The sequence below is a fragment of the Carlito syrichta genome, unplaced genomic scaffold, assembly GCF_000164805.1.
Source record: "Carlito syrichta isolate Samal-C Ts95f unplaced genomic scaffold, Tarsius_syrichta-2.0.1 Scaffold287388, whole genome shotgun sequence".
Lineage (NCBI taxonomy): Eukaryota > Metazoa > Chordata > Mammalia > Primates > Tarsiidae > Carlito > Carlito syrichta.
Window position 1 is genome coordinate 678,953 of NW_007231484.1, and position 16,177 is coordinate 695,129.

A 16,177-nucleotide genomic window follows, 5' to 3' on the forward strand; every position below is an offset into this window, starting at 1 on the left:
TTATTTTCAGCCGGGAAACACCTATAAAACAGCAATAATGATAACAAAGCAAACAAAGAACAATGAAATCATTAGGAAAAATATACACCTTGTCTCTACAATAAAGCAAAAAATAAGCTGGCCGTGTTAGTGTGAGCCTGTAGTTCTAGCTACTTGGAAGTCTAAGGCAGAAGGATCACCTGAGCCCAGCAGGTCAAGGCTGCATTGACCATGAGCATGCCACTGTACTCCAGCCTGAGCAACAGAGTGAGACTCAGAATCAAAAAAAATATATACATACATAGAATTTACTGCCAGGAAAAGGAATTTTATTGACTACAGTGACCAAGAAACATAGTTTAAACAAATACTTAATCCTGAATTGTACCCCACATCTTTAAATTAAAATTTAAAAATTTCTTTTCAGCATATTTTTAAAAAATAAAAATTAAGAAAAACTTTAAGGAAACACAATAAGCTCAAAGAACGAAAGAAGGAAAAAATATTTGGTACACTGCCCATAAGTACCAAGCACCCTGGCTCTACACAAATGCTGATGCTTAGAGACTAGAGGATATTTAGTAACAGGCACTGTAGGTGATTAGGCAGAGATAAAATGCAACTTGAATTCAGGCTTAATTTAGACTATTGCCACTGTTCCTTTCAATGCTTCTCTAAATATGGCTCTCATTTTTGGTCTATTTTATCTATTTGAGATATGTTGAATTAATACCAGTAAATATTCACATTCCAGAACTCATTGATTATCTAGTGATTCCTCTTTCCTAAAGTTTTTATTACCTATTTTTTCTAGTAAAGAAATACTTGGCGAGAGGCAGAGAGAGGAAGAGAAATGGATAATAATAATAATAATAATAATGGCATACAACAGGAGGCATACAACAGGATTATGTTTACTCATCCAGTGATGACAATCTTTTCAAAGATTTTTGTGCGTGGATACACGCATGTGATGTTCTACATATTGTAGACTAAACTGCTTTTTAGTTATTGGAAGCAATCATGCATATCTTTATAAATTCTAAAGATTTAACTGTAATCTATACTCTTTTCCATAAGGAGTTTCTACTGCATACACTTTTTTTCTTTGCTCTTATTGAATTTCAAAAGTTCTTTACATATAAAGATTTTATTATTTTATCTGACATATCTTTTACAAATGTTTAAAAAGTATTTTTTAATATTTATCTTTTATTTTAAATACAGAAAATTTAAATTTATAGATATTAAGTTACATCAGCTTGTTCCTTTATTATATATGCCTTTGGTGTCCTTTCCATTTTTTTTTTAAGTTGGAGTCTCACTCTGTCATCTAAGTGACACAATCATGGCTCACTGCAGTTTCAAACTCCTGGGCGATCCTCGCCTCAGTCTTCCAAGTACCTAAGGCTACAGGCACGTGCCTCCACACCCAGCTTTTAAAAATTTTTTATTTTGTGTAGAGAGGAGGTCTCCCTATTTTTCCCAGGCTAATCTCAAACCCCTGACCTCAAGTGATTCTTCAGCTTCAGCCTCCCAAAGTGTTGGGTAGTGAGTAAAAGGGCTTAGTGCGTCTGGGTATGCATAAACTTGGGGGTTCATGCTCAGTTATGGACCTATTTTGATTTGTCAATTGATAGTGCCAAACTCGCAACTTACTATTTTTCTCTTTCTTCTCCAAATATCCATTGATTGCTTTCTGTATATTGAACATTTATGATAATCAGAAAATGAAAAAAAATATGTTGTAACCTTAATGCACATAAAATACGAAGTCGTTATTTTTTATTTCAGTAGAATTGGGGCTACACGTAGCTTTCGATCTGGACTTTAAGTGAACCCACCACCCCCACCTGTGAGCATTATACCCCACAGCTGATTTTCATCCCTCCCTCCCTTCTGCTTCCCCCTTCTGAGACTCCAGCGTCCACTACATCATTCTCTCTGCCTTTGCAGAGGCTTAGTTTCGTTCCCACGGATAAGTGAGAACATGCGGTGTTTGGTTTTCTGTTCGTATGTTAGTTCACATAGAATGATGTTCTCCACTTCCATCCAAGTTGCTGCAAACATTTCATTCTTTTTAGTAGGTGAGCAGTATTCCATGGTGTGTGTGTGTGTGTGTGTGTGTGTGTGTGTGTGTGTGTGTGTGTGTGTGTATACACACCACGTTTTCATTATCTGCAGATATGTTGATGGGCATTTAGGTTGATTCCACATCTTTGTAATTGTGAATTGTCTTATGATGAACATGCAGGTGCAGGTGTCTTTTGCATAAAGTGACCTCTGACCTCAGTTCCTTTGGGTGGGACCTAGGGGTGGGTTTGCTGGCTCAAATGTTAGATTTTTTTTTTTTTTTTAGTGTTTAAGAAATCTCCGTACTGCTTTCCATGGAGATTGTACTCATTTATTCTTTCACCAACAGGGTATAAGCATTCCTGTTTCTCCACTTTTGTGGCAGCATCTCTTTATTATTTTTAATAATGGCCATTCTTCTGGTATAAGGTGATATTTCATTGTGCTTTTAATTTGCATTCCCTTGATGATGCGAGATGTTAAGTATTTTTTTCATATATTTGCTGGTCATTTGTATAACTTATTTTGAGAAGTCTGTTCATGTTGCTTGCCCACTTTTTAATTGGGCTGTTTGCTTTTTTCTTTGCTATTTATAGTTTTTTGGTAGATTCTGGATATTAGTCTTTTGTCAGATGAGCAACTTGTGAACAGCTTCTCCCATTCTGTAGGTTGTCTATCTGCTCTGTTGCTTATTTCTTTTGCTGTGCAGTAGCTTTCTAGTTTAATGAAATCCCACTTATTTTTGTTTCTGTCGCATTTACTTTTGTGGTTTTAGCCATCAATTTTTGGCCTAGGCCAATGTCCAGAAGAGGTTTTTCTAGGTTTTCTTCTACAGTTATTATGGTTTCAGGTTTGACATTGAAATTAAGATTTAATTGACCACATATTAATTGACATTTAATGTATGGCTTAAGATTTGACATTTATGTATTTAATCTACCTTGAGTTAATTTGTGTATATGGGAAGAGATAGGAATCTAATTTCGTTTTTTGACATATAGCTGTCCAATTTTTGCAGTACCATTTGTTGAATAGGGTGTCCTTTCTTCAGTGTATGTTTTTGTCTGCTTTATCAAAGATAAGTTGGCTGTAAGTATTCCGTTTTTTTCCTAGATTTTAGATATTTAGGGTTATTTCTGGATTCTCTATTCTGTCTATGTGTTTATGTCCAAATTATACTAACTTTGTAGAATAACTTGAAGTCACGTGATGTGATGCCTCCAGGTTTTTTTTTTTTTTTTGGTTTGTTTTTGTTTTTGTTTGCTTTGGGCTGCTTTGGCATTCTGGCTCTTTTTTGGTTCCACATGAATTTTAGAATTTTTTTTTCTAATTCTGTAAAAATTGACATTAGTATTTTGATAGGGAATGCGTTGAATCTGTAGATTACTTTGGGCAATATGGTCATTTTAACAGTGTTGATTCTTCCAACCCAAGATCATGGGATGTTTCTCCATTTGTTTGTGTCCTCTACAATTTCTTTCACCAGGGTTTTGCAGTTTTTCTTGTAGAGATCTTTCAACTCCTTAAATATATTCCTAGGTATTTTAACTTTTTGGCAGCTATTGTAAATGAGACTGAATTCTTGCTTTGATGCTCAGCTTGGTGGCTATTGGTATGTGCTACTGATTTGTGTGTGTTGATTTTGTATCCTGAAAATTTACCAAATTCATTTATCAAGTCCAGGAGTCTTTTGGAGGAATCTATAGAATTCTTGAATTATGAGATCACATCATCAGCATACAGAGATAGTTTGATTTATTCTTCTTTTCCAATTTGAATACCATTTTTTCTTCTTTAGTTTGATTGCTCTGGCTAAGACTGCCAGTACTATGTTGAATACAAATGGTGAAAGTGGGCACTCTTGCCTTTTTTCATTTCTGAGGGGAAATGCTTTCAACTTTTCACTATTTAGGTTGACGGGGGCTGTGGGTTTCTCATATTTGGCTTTTACTATTTTGAGGAATATTCTTTCTATGCCTATTTTGCCGAGGGTTTTTATTATGAAGGGATGATAGATTTAATCTGGTTCTTTTCCTGCATCTATTAAAATAATCATATGATTTTGGTTTTAAATTCTGTTAATGTGTTTACATAATAGATCATGTTTATTGACTTGCAAATGTTGAGCCATGCTTGCATCCCTGGGATAAAACCCCCTTTTTTCTTCTGAATTTGCTTGGTTAATATTTTCATATCTAGGCTTAAAGGACATTGGTCTATAGTTTTCTCTTTTGTTTTGTCTTTTTCTAGCTTTGTTATCAGAGTAACACTGGCCTTGTAGAATGAGTTAGGGAGGACTCCCTCCTCGTGAATCTTGAGGATTGCAATAAAATTGTTACCAGTTCTTCTTTGAAGGTCTGGTAGAATTCAGCTGTGAGTACACCAGGTTTTGGACTTATTAAAATCAGGATGCTTCTAATTACCATTTCAATCTTGATACTAGTTATTGGTCTATTCAGAATTTCCCTCTCTTCCTGATTCAAGATTGGGGAGTTGCATATTTCCAAGAATTTATCCATTTCCTCTAGATTGTCTAGTTTGTTTGCATAGATGTGTTCATAATAGTCTCAAATGATCTTTTGCTATTTCCATTAGATTAGTTGCAATGTCTCCAATTTCATTTTTAATTGGGCTAATTTGAATCTTATATCTTTGTTTCTTAATTAATCTATTTTGCAATCTATCAATTTTGTTTATCTTCTAAAGGAAACAAGTTTTTGTTTTATGAACCCTTTGCTTTTTTTTTTTTTTTTTGAGTCAGAGTCTCACTCTGTCACCCAGGCTGGAGTGCAGTGGCACACTCACAGCCACCACAGCCTCGACCTGCTGGGTTCAGGTGGTCCTTCTCCCTCAGCCTTCCAAGTAACTGGAACTACAGACATGCACTACTATACCCAGTTAATTTTTAAAAAATTTGTTGTAGAGATTTATTGTATTTTTTAAAATTTCAATTTCATTTAATTCTGCTCTGATCTTCGTTATTTTTTTTTTCTTTGCTAACTTTGGTCTTGGTTGGTTCATATGTTTTTATTTTCTTGAGGTGTGATTTTAAGGTGTCAATATACAAATTGCTATAAATTTTCTTCTGAGCACAGCTTTGACTATGTCCCAGATGTCCTGATAACCTGTTTCGTTGTTGTTATTTGTTTTGAGGAATTTTTAAGTTTGCATCATTATTTTATAGTTAACCCAAGAGTCGTTCAAAAAGAGATTGTTTAACTTCCATGTTTGTGTTTGGTTTTGTGAGTTCTTCTTGGAGTTAACTTCTAGTTTTAGTCCATTGTAGTCTGGGATGTTGCTTGATATTATTTCAATTTGTTTTAACTTATTAAGATTTGATTTGTGGCCTGTCATATGCTCTATCTTGGAGAATATCTCATGTGCTGATGAGAAAAATGTCTATTGTGTATTTGGAGGATGGAGTGCTCTGTAGACATCTGTTACTTTCATTTACTCTGGAGCCCAGCTTAACTCCAATTGTTTCTTTGTTCACTTTCTACTTTTATGATCTGCCTATTGCTGTCAGTGGAGTGTTGAAGTCTCCCACTACTATTGTATTGCTATTTATTTTTGTTCAGTCTGGTAGAATTTGTTTTATAAAGTTTGGGGCTCTGGTGTTGGGTGCATATATATTCAAAATTATTATGTCTTCTTATTGGATTGATCTCTTTATCATAAGATAATAAACATCTTTGTCTTTTTTTAACTGTTGTTAATATTTTTTTTTTTGAGTTGGAGTCTCACTCTGTCACCCAGACTGGAGTGCAGTGGCCGCTCCTGGCCACCACTGCCTCGACCTGCTGGGCTCTGGGCGATCCTTCCGCCTCAGCCTTCTGAGTAGCCGGAATTATAGGCATGTGCTACCACGCCCGGCTGATTTTTTTTTTTTATTTATTGTAGAGATGAGGTCTCGCTGCCCAGGCGTGTCTCGAACCCGCGGTCTCAGGCAATCCACTCACCTCAGCCTCCCAAAGGCAAGGGATTACAGGCTGAGCCACCGAGCCTGGCTTAACTGTTGTTAATTTGAAGTCTGTTTTTTATCTGATATGAGAATGACTACTCCTGCTCATTTGGGTTTCCATTTGATGTCAAACAGTAATGGTCCTGGATGGCGACTGTAAGCTTTGTGTTTCTACTGAACATACTGAGTTCTCAATGGATATTTTGGAATTGATTGTAGGTGATGTCATCTTTTTTGTTTTCAGTTCATCTCTGCACCTGCTGAGGTATTTTACTGTGGTCAGGTTTTTAACCTATGTAGCTACTTACAAATTAGGCATATAAAGAGATTCTTTATTTCTTAGGTCACTACCACCACTAAAACTTCTATTACTGAAACTTCCACAAGGGATGCATTATACTAACAGATATGACATAATTTATTAAACTGACACAAATACAATTCCATCTCATTTATGCTTCCAATTGCTCACTCTGCCTTGAACATATGCTTTATTAACTATCCTCACAATTGAATATTGTCCCCAAATACTGAGGATGCTTTCACTTAGGGTTAGTTCTGTTTCTAATTTCCAAATGGAGAAATTAAAGTCCTATCAATCTATTTGGTGCTGATTTTCAGGCATTTTTCTTTCTGTGTTGCTGTCATTTTTGCTGTTGAAACCTGGTCACTCAAAGTCTCAGACTTTTCTCCACTGTTCTTGTTCCTCCTAATTACTGATCAGGTCACTGGACTTCTGATATTTTAAGTCTAAGTTGTCAATTGTTCTTGTTTAGAATGTCTTCCCAAGCCACAAACTAAGAGACAACATGTCAGAATGTTTTCCTCCTCATCCATTTGCTGAGCTGAAACTTTTCCCTATAAACCTCAGAACCTTGGCATTATGTCTGTAGTCAGAAGAGATGACTTTCTTTCTTTACATGCCTTGTTTTCCTCTCCTTTCTTAATATTCATGAGTTGGGATCATCTGAATTTATCAGAATTTGCTATAGAAATATTAATATTCAAAAAGAAGTAATCATCATAATTCTTGAGACAGCTCGCTGGCCTCTGTGAAAATTTGCTCTTCTCCTTAGTGAAAAACTCTATGTAGAATGGATTAAAGTTGCCAACTTTAATTCTGCTATTTCTTTTCCTTAGAAAAAAACATTTTGTGACGTTTCATAAGCTTAACTTTGCAAGATTATGAGTTGCTTTTTTTTTTTTTTTTTTTTGAGTTGGAGTCTCACTCTGTCACCCAGACTGGAGTGCAGTAATGAGTTGCTTTTTAAAGAACTGTAAAATAATATTTTATGGGAAGTTTGTCCATGGGGAGAAAAACTTTGTCTAGATGTAGTTTTTGAAAAAAAAAATATTGTCTTTGGGATTCAAGCTACATATGAAAGATAGAACTGCATGTAATTTGCTTCTTCAGATGCACTTATTCTTTAAAATAAATTCAAAGACATAAATAAACAGACATTTTTCCATTTGTGTAAATTTTATTCTCTATTAGTAAGATACGATTTTAGAATTCACAAGTATAATTAAAACCTGAGATTAAATACTTCTTTGAAATTTGTACATTAAAAAAATAAAAAGACTAAATGAGACTAGAAGTTGATATATCAGTTGATATATCCTGCTTTTTTCTTGTTTGTTTTTTTGTGTTTTTTTGAATCGGAATCTCACTCTGTCACCTAGGCTGATGTGCAGTGGCATGCTCATGGCCACCACAATCTCAACTTACTGGGCTCAGGGGATCCTTCCACCTCAGCCTTCCAAGTAACTGAAACCACAGGCACAAGCCTCCCTACCTGGCTAATTTTTTTGATTTATTGTAGGGACCAGGTCTTACCAAGTTGCTCGGTCTGCTCTAGAACCCCTGGGCACAGGCAATCCTCTTGCCTCTGCTTCCCAAAGTGCTGGGATTACAGGCATGAGTCACCATGCCCGGCTTTTTCCTGTTGTTTTAAATTTAATACTCTATCATTATATATGAATATTTTCATGACTTAGATTTATTCTTCCTTTTGATTACTGCCTGTACTAACCCTGGTTACCATCCGCTTCACTTCAGTTGAGTACCCCGGGCATAATTGTATAATTACAGTTTTGTATTTGAATCTTTGAGGTCTGTTTTTTTGTTTTTTGAGTTGGAGTCTCATTCTGTCGCCCAGACTAGAATGCAGTGGCCGCTCCCGGCCACCGCAGCCTCGACCTGCTGGGCTCCGACGATCCTTCCGCCTCAGCCTTCCAAGGAGCTGGAACTACAGGCGCGTGCTCCCACGTCCGGCTGATTTTTGATTGATTGTAGAGATGAGGTCCCGCTGCCCAGGCGGGTCTCGAACCCGCGGGCTCAGGCCATCCACTCACCTCAGCTTCCCAAAGGCGCGGGATGACAGGCTGAGCCACCGAGCCCGGCGAGGTCTGTTTTAAGCTCTAAATACATCTTTACATTATTATGCTGGCATTCACCTCCTCAAATGGTGTTTCTTTTTTGTCAGCCGACTTCCTTTTAATGCCAGAGAAGGCAGGGAATGAGATTGGAAGGTTGGCAGAGTGAAGGAGATTGTTTGCCCTGACAGCAGCCTACGGTCACCTTGGAGATACTGCGGGTTCATTCCAGACCATTCCTCTAAAGTGACTTTCAAGAAAGCGATTTGCACAAAGGTTTTCGTTCCTCAGTGCATATAAACATGATGCACACACTCTACTACAGCCTCTTAAGTGTGCAACAGCGATGCTTTAAAAGCATGCCTTAATGAAAATACTTCATTGCTTTAAAAAACGCTAGCAAGCACTGGCGTCTTCATTGAATCTTAACCATTTTGCTGGTGATGGCTCGTGTCTCGACGTTGAGGGCTGCTGGCTGCTCAGGGTGGTGGGTGATGAATGCTGGGTGGCTGTGGCACTTTATTGAAATGAAACAAGAAAACGTGTCTCACTGATGGACTCTTCCGTTCACAAACTCTCTCTCTCTACCTTGGGGTATTGATAGATAGCATCTCACCAACAAAAGCTCTTCTGAAATTGGAGTCGATTTTCTCAAATTTACTGCTTTGCTAACTAAATGTATGTAATATTCTAAATTTGGGGGGCATTGTTTCAACAATGTTCACAGCATTTCCACCAGGAGTAGATTCCATCTCAAGAAACTACTTTCTTGCTTAGTCATAGGAAGTAAGTCCTCATTCATACAAGTTTCATTAGAATATGACAACAATTCAGTCACATATTCAGGCTCTGTTTTTAATTCTAGCTTGCTTTTTGTTTGTTTGTTTGCTATTTCCACCACCACACCTACAGTTAGTTTCTCTACTAAGGTCTTGAACTCCTCAGTGTCATTTAACAGGGTCGCAATCCATTCTTTTAAAATTTTGTCCATGTTGATATTTTGCCCTCCTTTCGTGGATCATTGCCATTTTCAATGGCAAATAGAATGGCTTATCCTTTCCGGATGGCTTTCCATTTATTTTGTTCAAATATAACAGAGGAATCACTATCTATGGCAATGATAGTAACACAAAATGTATTTTTTAAATAAGATGAAAGTCAACATTACTCTTCATCCACAAGCTGCAGAATGATGCTCTGTGAGTGAGCATGATAACAACATTAATCTCCACAGAGCACTTAGGTGATCAGGTGCATTGTAAACAGGCAGTTTTATATATATATATATATATAAAACTCAATATATATATATATTGAGTTGGAGTGTCACTCCATCACCCTGGCTGGAGTACACTCCATCACCCTGGCTGGAGTACAGTGGCATGCTCACGGCCATCCCAGCATCAACCTGCTAGGCTCCGGGGATCCTTCCGCCTCAACCTTCCAAGTAGCCAGAACTACAGGTGCACGCTATCACGCCTGGCTAATTTCTTTTTTTTTTTTTTTAATTTATTGTTGAGACTAGGTCTGGTCAAGTTGCCCAGGCTGGTATTGAACCTGTGGGTTCAGGCAATTCATTCACCTCAGTCGCCCAAAGTGCTGGAATGACAGGCTGAGCCACCGAGCCTGGCCAGCAAGCAGTAATATTTTAAAAGAAATCATTTTATTTCTGAGCAGTAGGTCTCAGTAATGGACTTAAAATATTGAGTAAACAGGTGTAAATAGATTGCTGTAAACAGGTGTGCTGTCACTTGGCTCTGTTGTTCCATTTATAGAACCCAGACCAAGTAGATTTAGCGTAATTCTTGCAGGCCCTGGGAGTTTTGGATTGGTCAATGAGCCTTGACTTTAACTTAAAGTCACCTCCTGAATTCGCTTCTAACAAGAGAGTTAGCCTGTCTTTTGAAGTTTGAAGTCAGGCAATGACTTCTCCTCTCTAGATATGAAAGTCCTAGATGACTTCGTCTCCCAAAAGAAGGCTGTTTCATCCAAACTTAAAAGCTGCTGTTACAGCCACATTCATCAATGATCTCAGCTGGATCTTCTAGGGCACTTTGTGCAGCTTCTCCATCAGCACTTGCTGTCTCACCTTGCACTTTTATGTTCTGGAGATAGCCTCTCTCCTTAACCCGCATGAATCACTCTTTACTGTCTTCCAATTTTTCTTATGCACCTTCTCACCTCTCCCTGCCTGTCATAGAATTGAAGAGAGTTGGGGCCAGGCTCTGGATTAGACTTTGGCCAAGGGATGTTGTAGCCGGTATGGTCTTCTATTCAGACCATTGAAGCTTTCTTCAATTCAGCAAAAAGTTGTTTCGCTTTTTTATCATTTGTGTATTCACTGCAGCAGCATTTTTAATATCCCTCAATCATTTTTCCTTTGCATTCATAATAGCTGACTGGGACATGCTTTCTTCACCCAGCTCAATCATTTCCAGCCTTTGACTTATGTGAGAGATGTGTTACTCTTTTCTTCACTTGAACACTCAGAGGCCATTGCAGAGTTATTCACTGACCTAATTTCCGTATTGTTGTGTTTCAGGCACTAAGGAGGCCAGAGGAGAGAAAGAGAGACAAGGAATGGCCAGTCAGTAGAGCAGTCAAAACACACACCACAGTTGTTGACTAAGTTTATCGACTTGTATGGATGCTATTTGTGGTGCCCTGAACCCATAGTGGTAACATCGAAAATCATTGACCTTAGATCACCATAACATACAAAAGAATAATGAAAAAGTTTGAAATACAGCAACAACTAGCAAAATGTTACACAGAAACATGAGTGAGCACAGGCTATTGGGAAATGGTGCTTATGGCCTTGCTCGGTGCCGCGAATGTCCAACCTGCACACGTATGTTTGCTACAACTCTATGCACAATAGCAAAAACATGGAACCAACCATGTTGCCCGTCGATGCTGGGCTGGATAAAAAAAATGTGGTACATATACACCATGGAATATTATGCAGTCATAAAGGACAAATATATGGACTTTGCAGCCACTTGGATGGATTTAGAGTCTATCATCCTCAGTGATTTGTCACAGAAACAAAGAAGATGTTCTCACTCATAAGCAAACCTTGAAAATCATAATACTATAAGAAAGCGTTTGCCAGTAATGGGAAACTGTCAGGGGAGAGTGGGTGGGATTGGCAGTTGAGGGAAACTGCTAGGGGAGGGAGGGGCACACCTCATCAACAAGGGTACCTGCATGATCAATGTTTGTATACCTAACCCTGAAGTGTACCCCACATCTTTATAATAAAAAAAAAAAAATCTCGTGTGTGTGAAGTGCAACGAAGTAACCCACCCCACAGAAGGTGCGTCTCTCAGTTGTCCTAATGTCCCCTTTTCCCTTTCTGACTGAGCTGGTGCTCCAGTCTCCCATGGGTGCCAGGAGCTGCTCTGAGTGGCCCCCACTCAGTATCTGTGTCCCAGGCGGGGATCTCCTTCCTCCACCCGGGAGACACCTGCTACCCGCTCACAGCCCTCCCCTCCCATGATGGCCTCCTAACCCTGGACCTCCTAGGTGTGGAAAACACAATCTCCTCCCCTTGTTCTCCTAGATGTGTGGGGGGAATTAGCAACTTCCCAACTGTCACGGATGCTGTACGTTGTCTTACCTTTTTGCATTTTTCAGCTCTTTATCCCCTGCATGCTTAATGTCTATTTTACTTCCTTTCTTTGAAATAATTATTTCAAATAACATAGTTTTGTGGATTATTTTTGCTTCACTAAATTCTGACGCATACAATAAAATAACTGAAGTCTCATTCTTATCTATTCTGCATGCCACAGTGAAAGTCACATATCCTTAACCCTGTATTGCAAGGAATAGAAAAATAATACATTTAGCCAGAGACTTTCCTGTAAAGCTTTCCATGGAGATGAATTGATCATGAAGAGGAAGCATTCTTCTATAGCGTTTACTTGCTCTATTTAAGTCGACTATCTGCTTTCTGACTTTCCCCTCTCTTCCTTAGGAAATGTTATAGAATTATTTCGGGAATGTCAATATCTTTTTTATTAATGTGACTAGAAAACTAAAAGCTGCCAGTTCACTGAGTTCTGAATTGGCAAATTTTAAGACTTTATTATGTGGAAAGGTATACAAAAATAGAATAATTTTAAGGTTTATTTGATCAATTTAGAAATTTTTTTCACCATTTTATAAAGTCAAGTCAATAGTCCTGTTTAACTTTAAAAGGCTTCCTTAAGCCGGGCTCGGTGGCTCAGCCTGTAATCCCGCGCCTTTGGGAGGCTGAGGTGAGTGGATTGCGTGAGCCCGCGGGTTCGAGATCTGCCTGGGCAGCGAGACCTCATCTCTACAATAAATCAAAAAAATCAGCGGGGCGTGGTGGCGCGCGCCTGTAGTTCCAGCTACTTGGAAGGCTGAGGCGGAAGGATTGCCTGAGCCCAGTGGGTCGAGGCTGCGGTGGCCAGGGGCAGCCACTGCACTCCAGTCTGGGTGACAGAGTGAGACTCCAACTCAAAAAAAGAAAAAAAAAAAAAAGGCTTCCTTAACCATTCATTATAATGGGGTCCACACTTTCCTGATCATACTTACTTGGACCTCCTGCAAACCACAGATTGAATTAGAAAGAAATTAGCAATTTCAGTCAAGGTTTTTCTATTTTGCAACAAAAACATATTATGGAGAGTGAACTATGAAGTTCAACAATGATTTTCTACTCCTTCTGAAGCTATGAGCCCTATTTGTTAAGTCAACTTAATATAGACCTTGCAATTTCCACTATGGTAGACAGTAAAGATGCAAAATTAAAGAAAACTTCCCGCCACTGAAGAGCTTACGATATAGTCAGAAGGATAAATATGAAATCATATATATATACATTAAAAATGAAAATATTTTTGTGATTAAAAATAGTCTATATGTACCATTTAGCATATACTAAGCACACTTCTAAAACCATTGGATATACTATCTCATGTAGTTATTTCAACAACCATTTTTGGTACATTATTATCTTGCATGGAATGATGGGAGCAAAAAATTTGATCCCGCAGTTTTCTCATGTTGTTGATTAAGATGTTAAGACCAGAAACATCTAATTTTTTCAGAGTCACACAGTAAGTAAATGGCAGAGCCTGGTTTTTGATACGAAAAGTTTAATTCTAGGGTCTTCCTTGTAAATGTTGTGAAGGCATAGAAAACAACGAATTCCTCCCAGAGTGTCAGAGAAGGCTTCATCAAGGAAATGTGGCTTTTAAAAGTAAGAATAAATGAAAGTCTGACAAAAGAAAAATGATATGAAACATTTTGAGACAGAAAGGATGTGTGCATAAAAACAAAGAACTCCCAAGTTTACTGTTATATCTGGAGGTGAGTGAGAGACTGAGTAGCAAGTGGTGTAAAATGAAGCAACATCCATTGTACTTTCATTTGTTCATGACAATTTTCAGGGAAGGCGTGTTGAGGGATGTGGGAGGGTTTAGAAGTTATGAGGAGAAAACTGTGAGACATGAGAAGTGGAGGGTGTGAAGTGATACGAAAGAGTCCCTTGGGAGGAGAGTGGACCAAGAGTGGTAGCAACAATATTTTGAGTTTATGAATCCTGCAGCCCTTGGCTGAGACAATCTCCAAGGACGAGGCACATCTTCTGTGGATTCTAGTATGGTCCAATCAAAAAGTTGAAAATTAATATGGCATATAGAAGTGAAATCTCTAGATACTAATGGGAAAAGGTTTGACCAGTGGGAAGTTTTTGGCTTGAGTCTTTATGACAAAATGTGAAAGCAAGTGGGAAAACATAGATTGTGAATATAAATTGTCAATATAAATATGTTAAATGGCAAAATAGTCATTTTCCATTATGGTTCATATTCATAAGCAATCAATTTTATACATATAAACAGATGATGTGGAGGTTCAAAATATGTCAAGTTCAAATATTCATATTTCTACTCTATAATTCAAAATTTGGTTTTGATGAGACTTATGGTAAGGGAAATAGATATAAATACAAATTGTGTATATGTATATATACTCCTACGTTTATGAAATATATATGGTATATGTGGCATAAACATATGCGTGTATGATATTTTATACACACATATATGCATGTTTTATGTATAAAAACCAGAATTATCTTTTGAAGGGCTGGCGCCTTGCAGTAGAGGCTTCTCTTGATTGTGAGTGTTCTAGGAACCCATTGGCATCAGTGTACCAGCTAGTGTTGTTGTGAGATGCTGCGTTCGGCTTCAGTGAATTATTTTTTGGAGATTCTTTCAAGAATCTGGCCATTTCATGATAGGTAACTTGCGAAAGCACCTGCCCACACTGTAGTACTTGGCCCAAAATGGCGTGTCCTCTGGGCCCCACTATTGCTGTTCACCAGATCTTACCCCCAGGTGACGTTTTCTGTTTGCTTGTTGTTTTCTTTGTTTTTGTTTTATTTTAGACGAAAAAAGTTTTTAAATGGAAATGCTTTGCTGATGTAGAAGAGATAAAACAAAAAAGTAACAAAAAAGGCAGAAACACTAAAAGGCATCCACACTGGTGAATTCAATAATTGTATTAAGCAGTGAAAAAATTGTCTCAGTAGGTGTATTGCATCAAATGAAGAGTACCTTGAAAGTGACTGAAGTTCAAACATACAAAAATAAACACATAATTTTTATAAACAAATTCCATTTTGTGGGGGGTTGCCCTCCGTACAGTTTGCATATACATATATATGCACACACACATAAATTTAAGATAATATTAAAACAAAAGTGATAAAAAAATGACTGATGGAATAATCAAAAGAAGCACCAGGGAATCCAGATTAATTGTTTCTTCAGATAAATCAAACACTAGTTTTCTCTGTTCTTGGCTGCCAAAGCAGATGAATAATTCTCATTATTTAACATAAATGCATGCATAAATTAAATGGTGACTATATGAGAGATATTAATTAAGTGGACCTACACAGTAGCTTTGAAATATTTATACTACTCTTGTGCAGATAGTACAATTAAATTTTTATTTGCATTCATCAAATTTTATTGTCAAGTATGCAGAAAGAAAATGCAAAAAGAGTAATTTTATTGGAGTGAAACGAGATTTATTCTTGTTTTTATTTTAATTATTTCTCTCAATAAAACTTTAAAGATACTGAATTGTAGTTTTGGGAGTGTAAGAAGACCTGGCATGTTATATTCCAGGCTTGTAAATGTCTGAGATGATGATACAGTATATGAAACTCTAGATAAATAAAGTGAAAATGTGTCCACATACAATTTCAATATAAATTGCTTCAGTTGAGTTTTGAGGTGTTAGTAAGTTTTATGGAATGCCAAACAAGTAATTAACTGAAATGACATGGATGAAAGAAAAATTGTATATTTTACAATTTAGGTGCATAGATCACCAAGTTACCAGTTTTTTATGCCATTAAAGTTTCAAATGCTGTCCAGTTATATGTGATAACGTATAAAATCTTAAAAAGTTAACATTGAGGCCAGGTGCGGTGGCTCAAGTCTATACTCCCAGCACTTTGGGAGGCCGAGGGGAGAGGATTGCCTGAGCCCAGGGGTTCGAGACCAACCTGGAAAACTTAGTGAGACCTCTCTACAATACATCAAAAAATTAGCTGGGAATGGTATCACGCCCCTGTAGTTCCGGTTACTTGGAAGGCTGAGGCGGAAGGATCGCCTGAGCCCAGCAGGTCGACGCTGGGGTGGCCGTGAGCATGCCACACACAGCACTCCAGCCTGGGAGACAGAGTGAGACTCTGACTTAAAAAAAAAAAAAGAAAGTTAATATCCAATAAAGAAAATA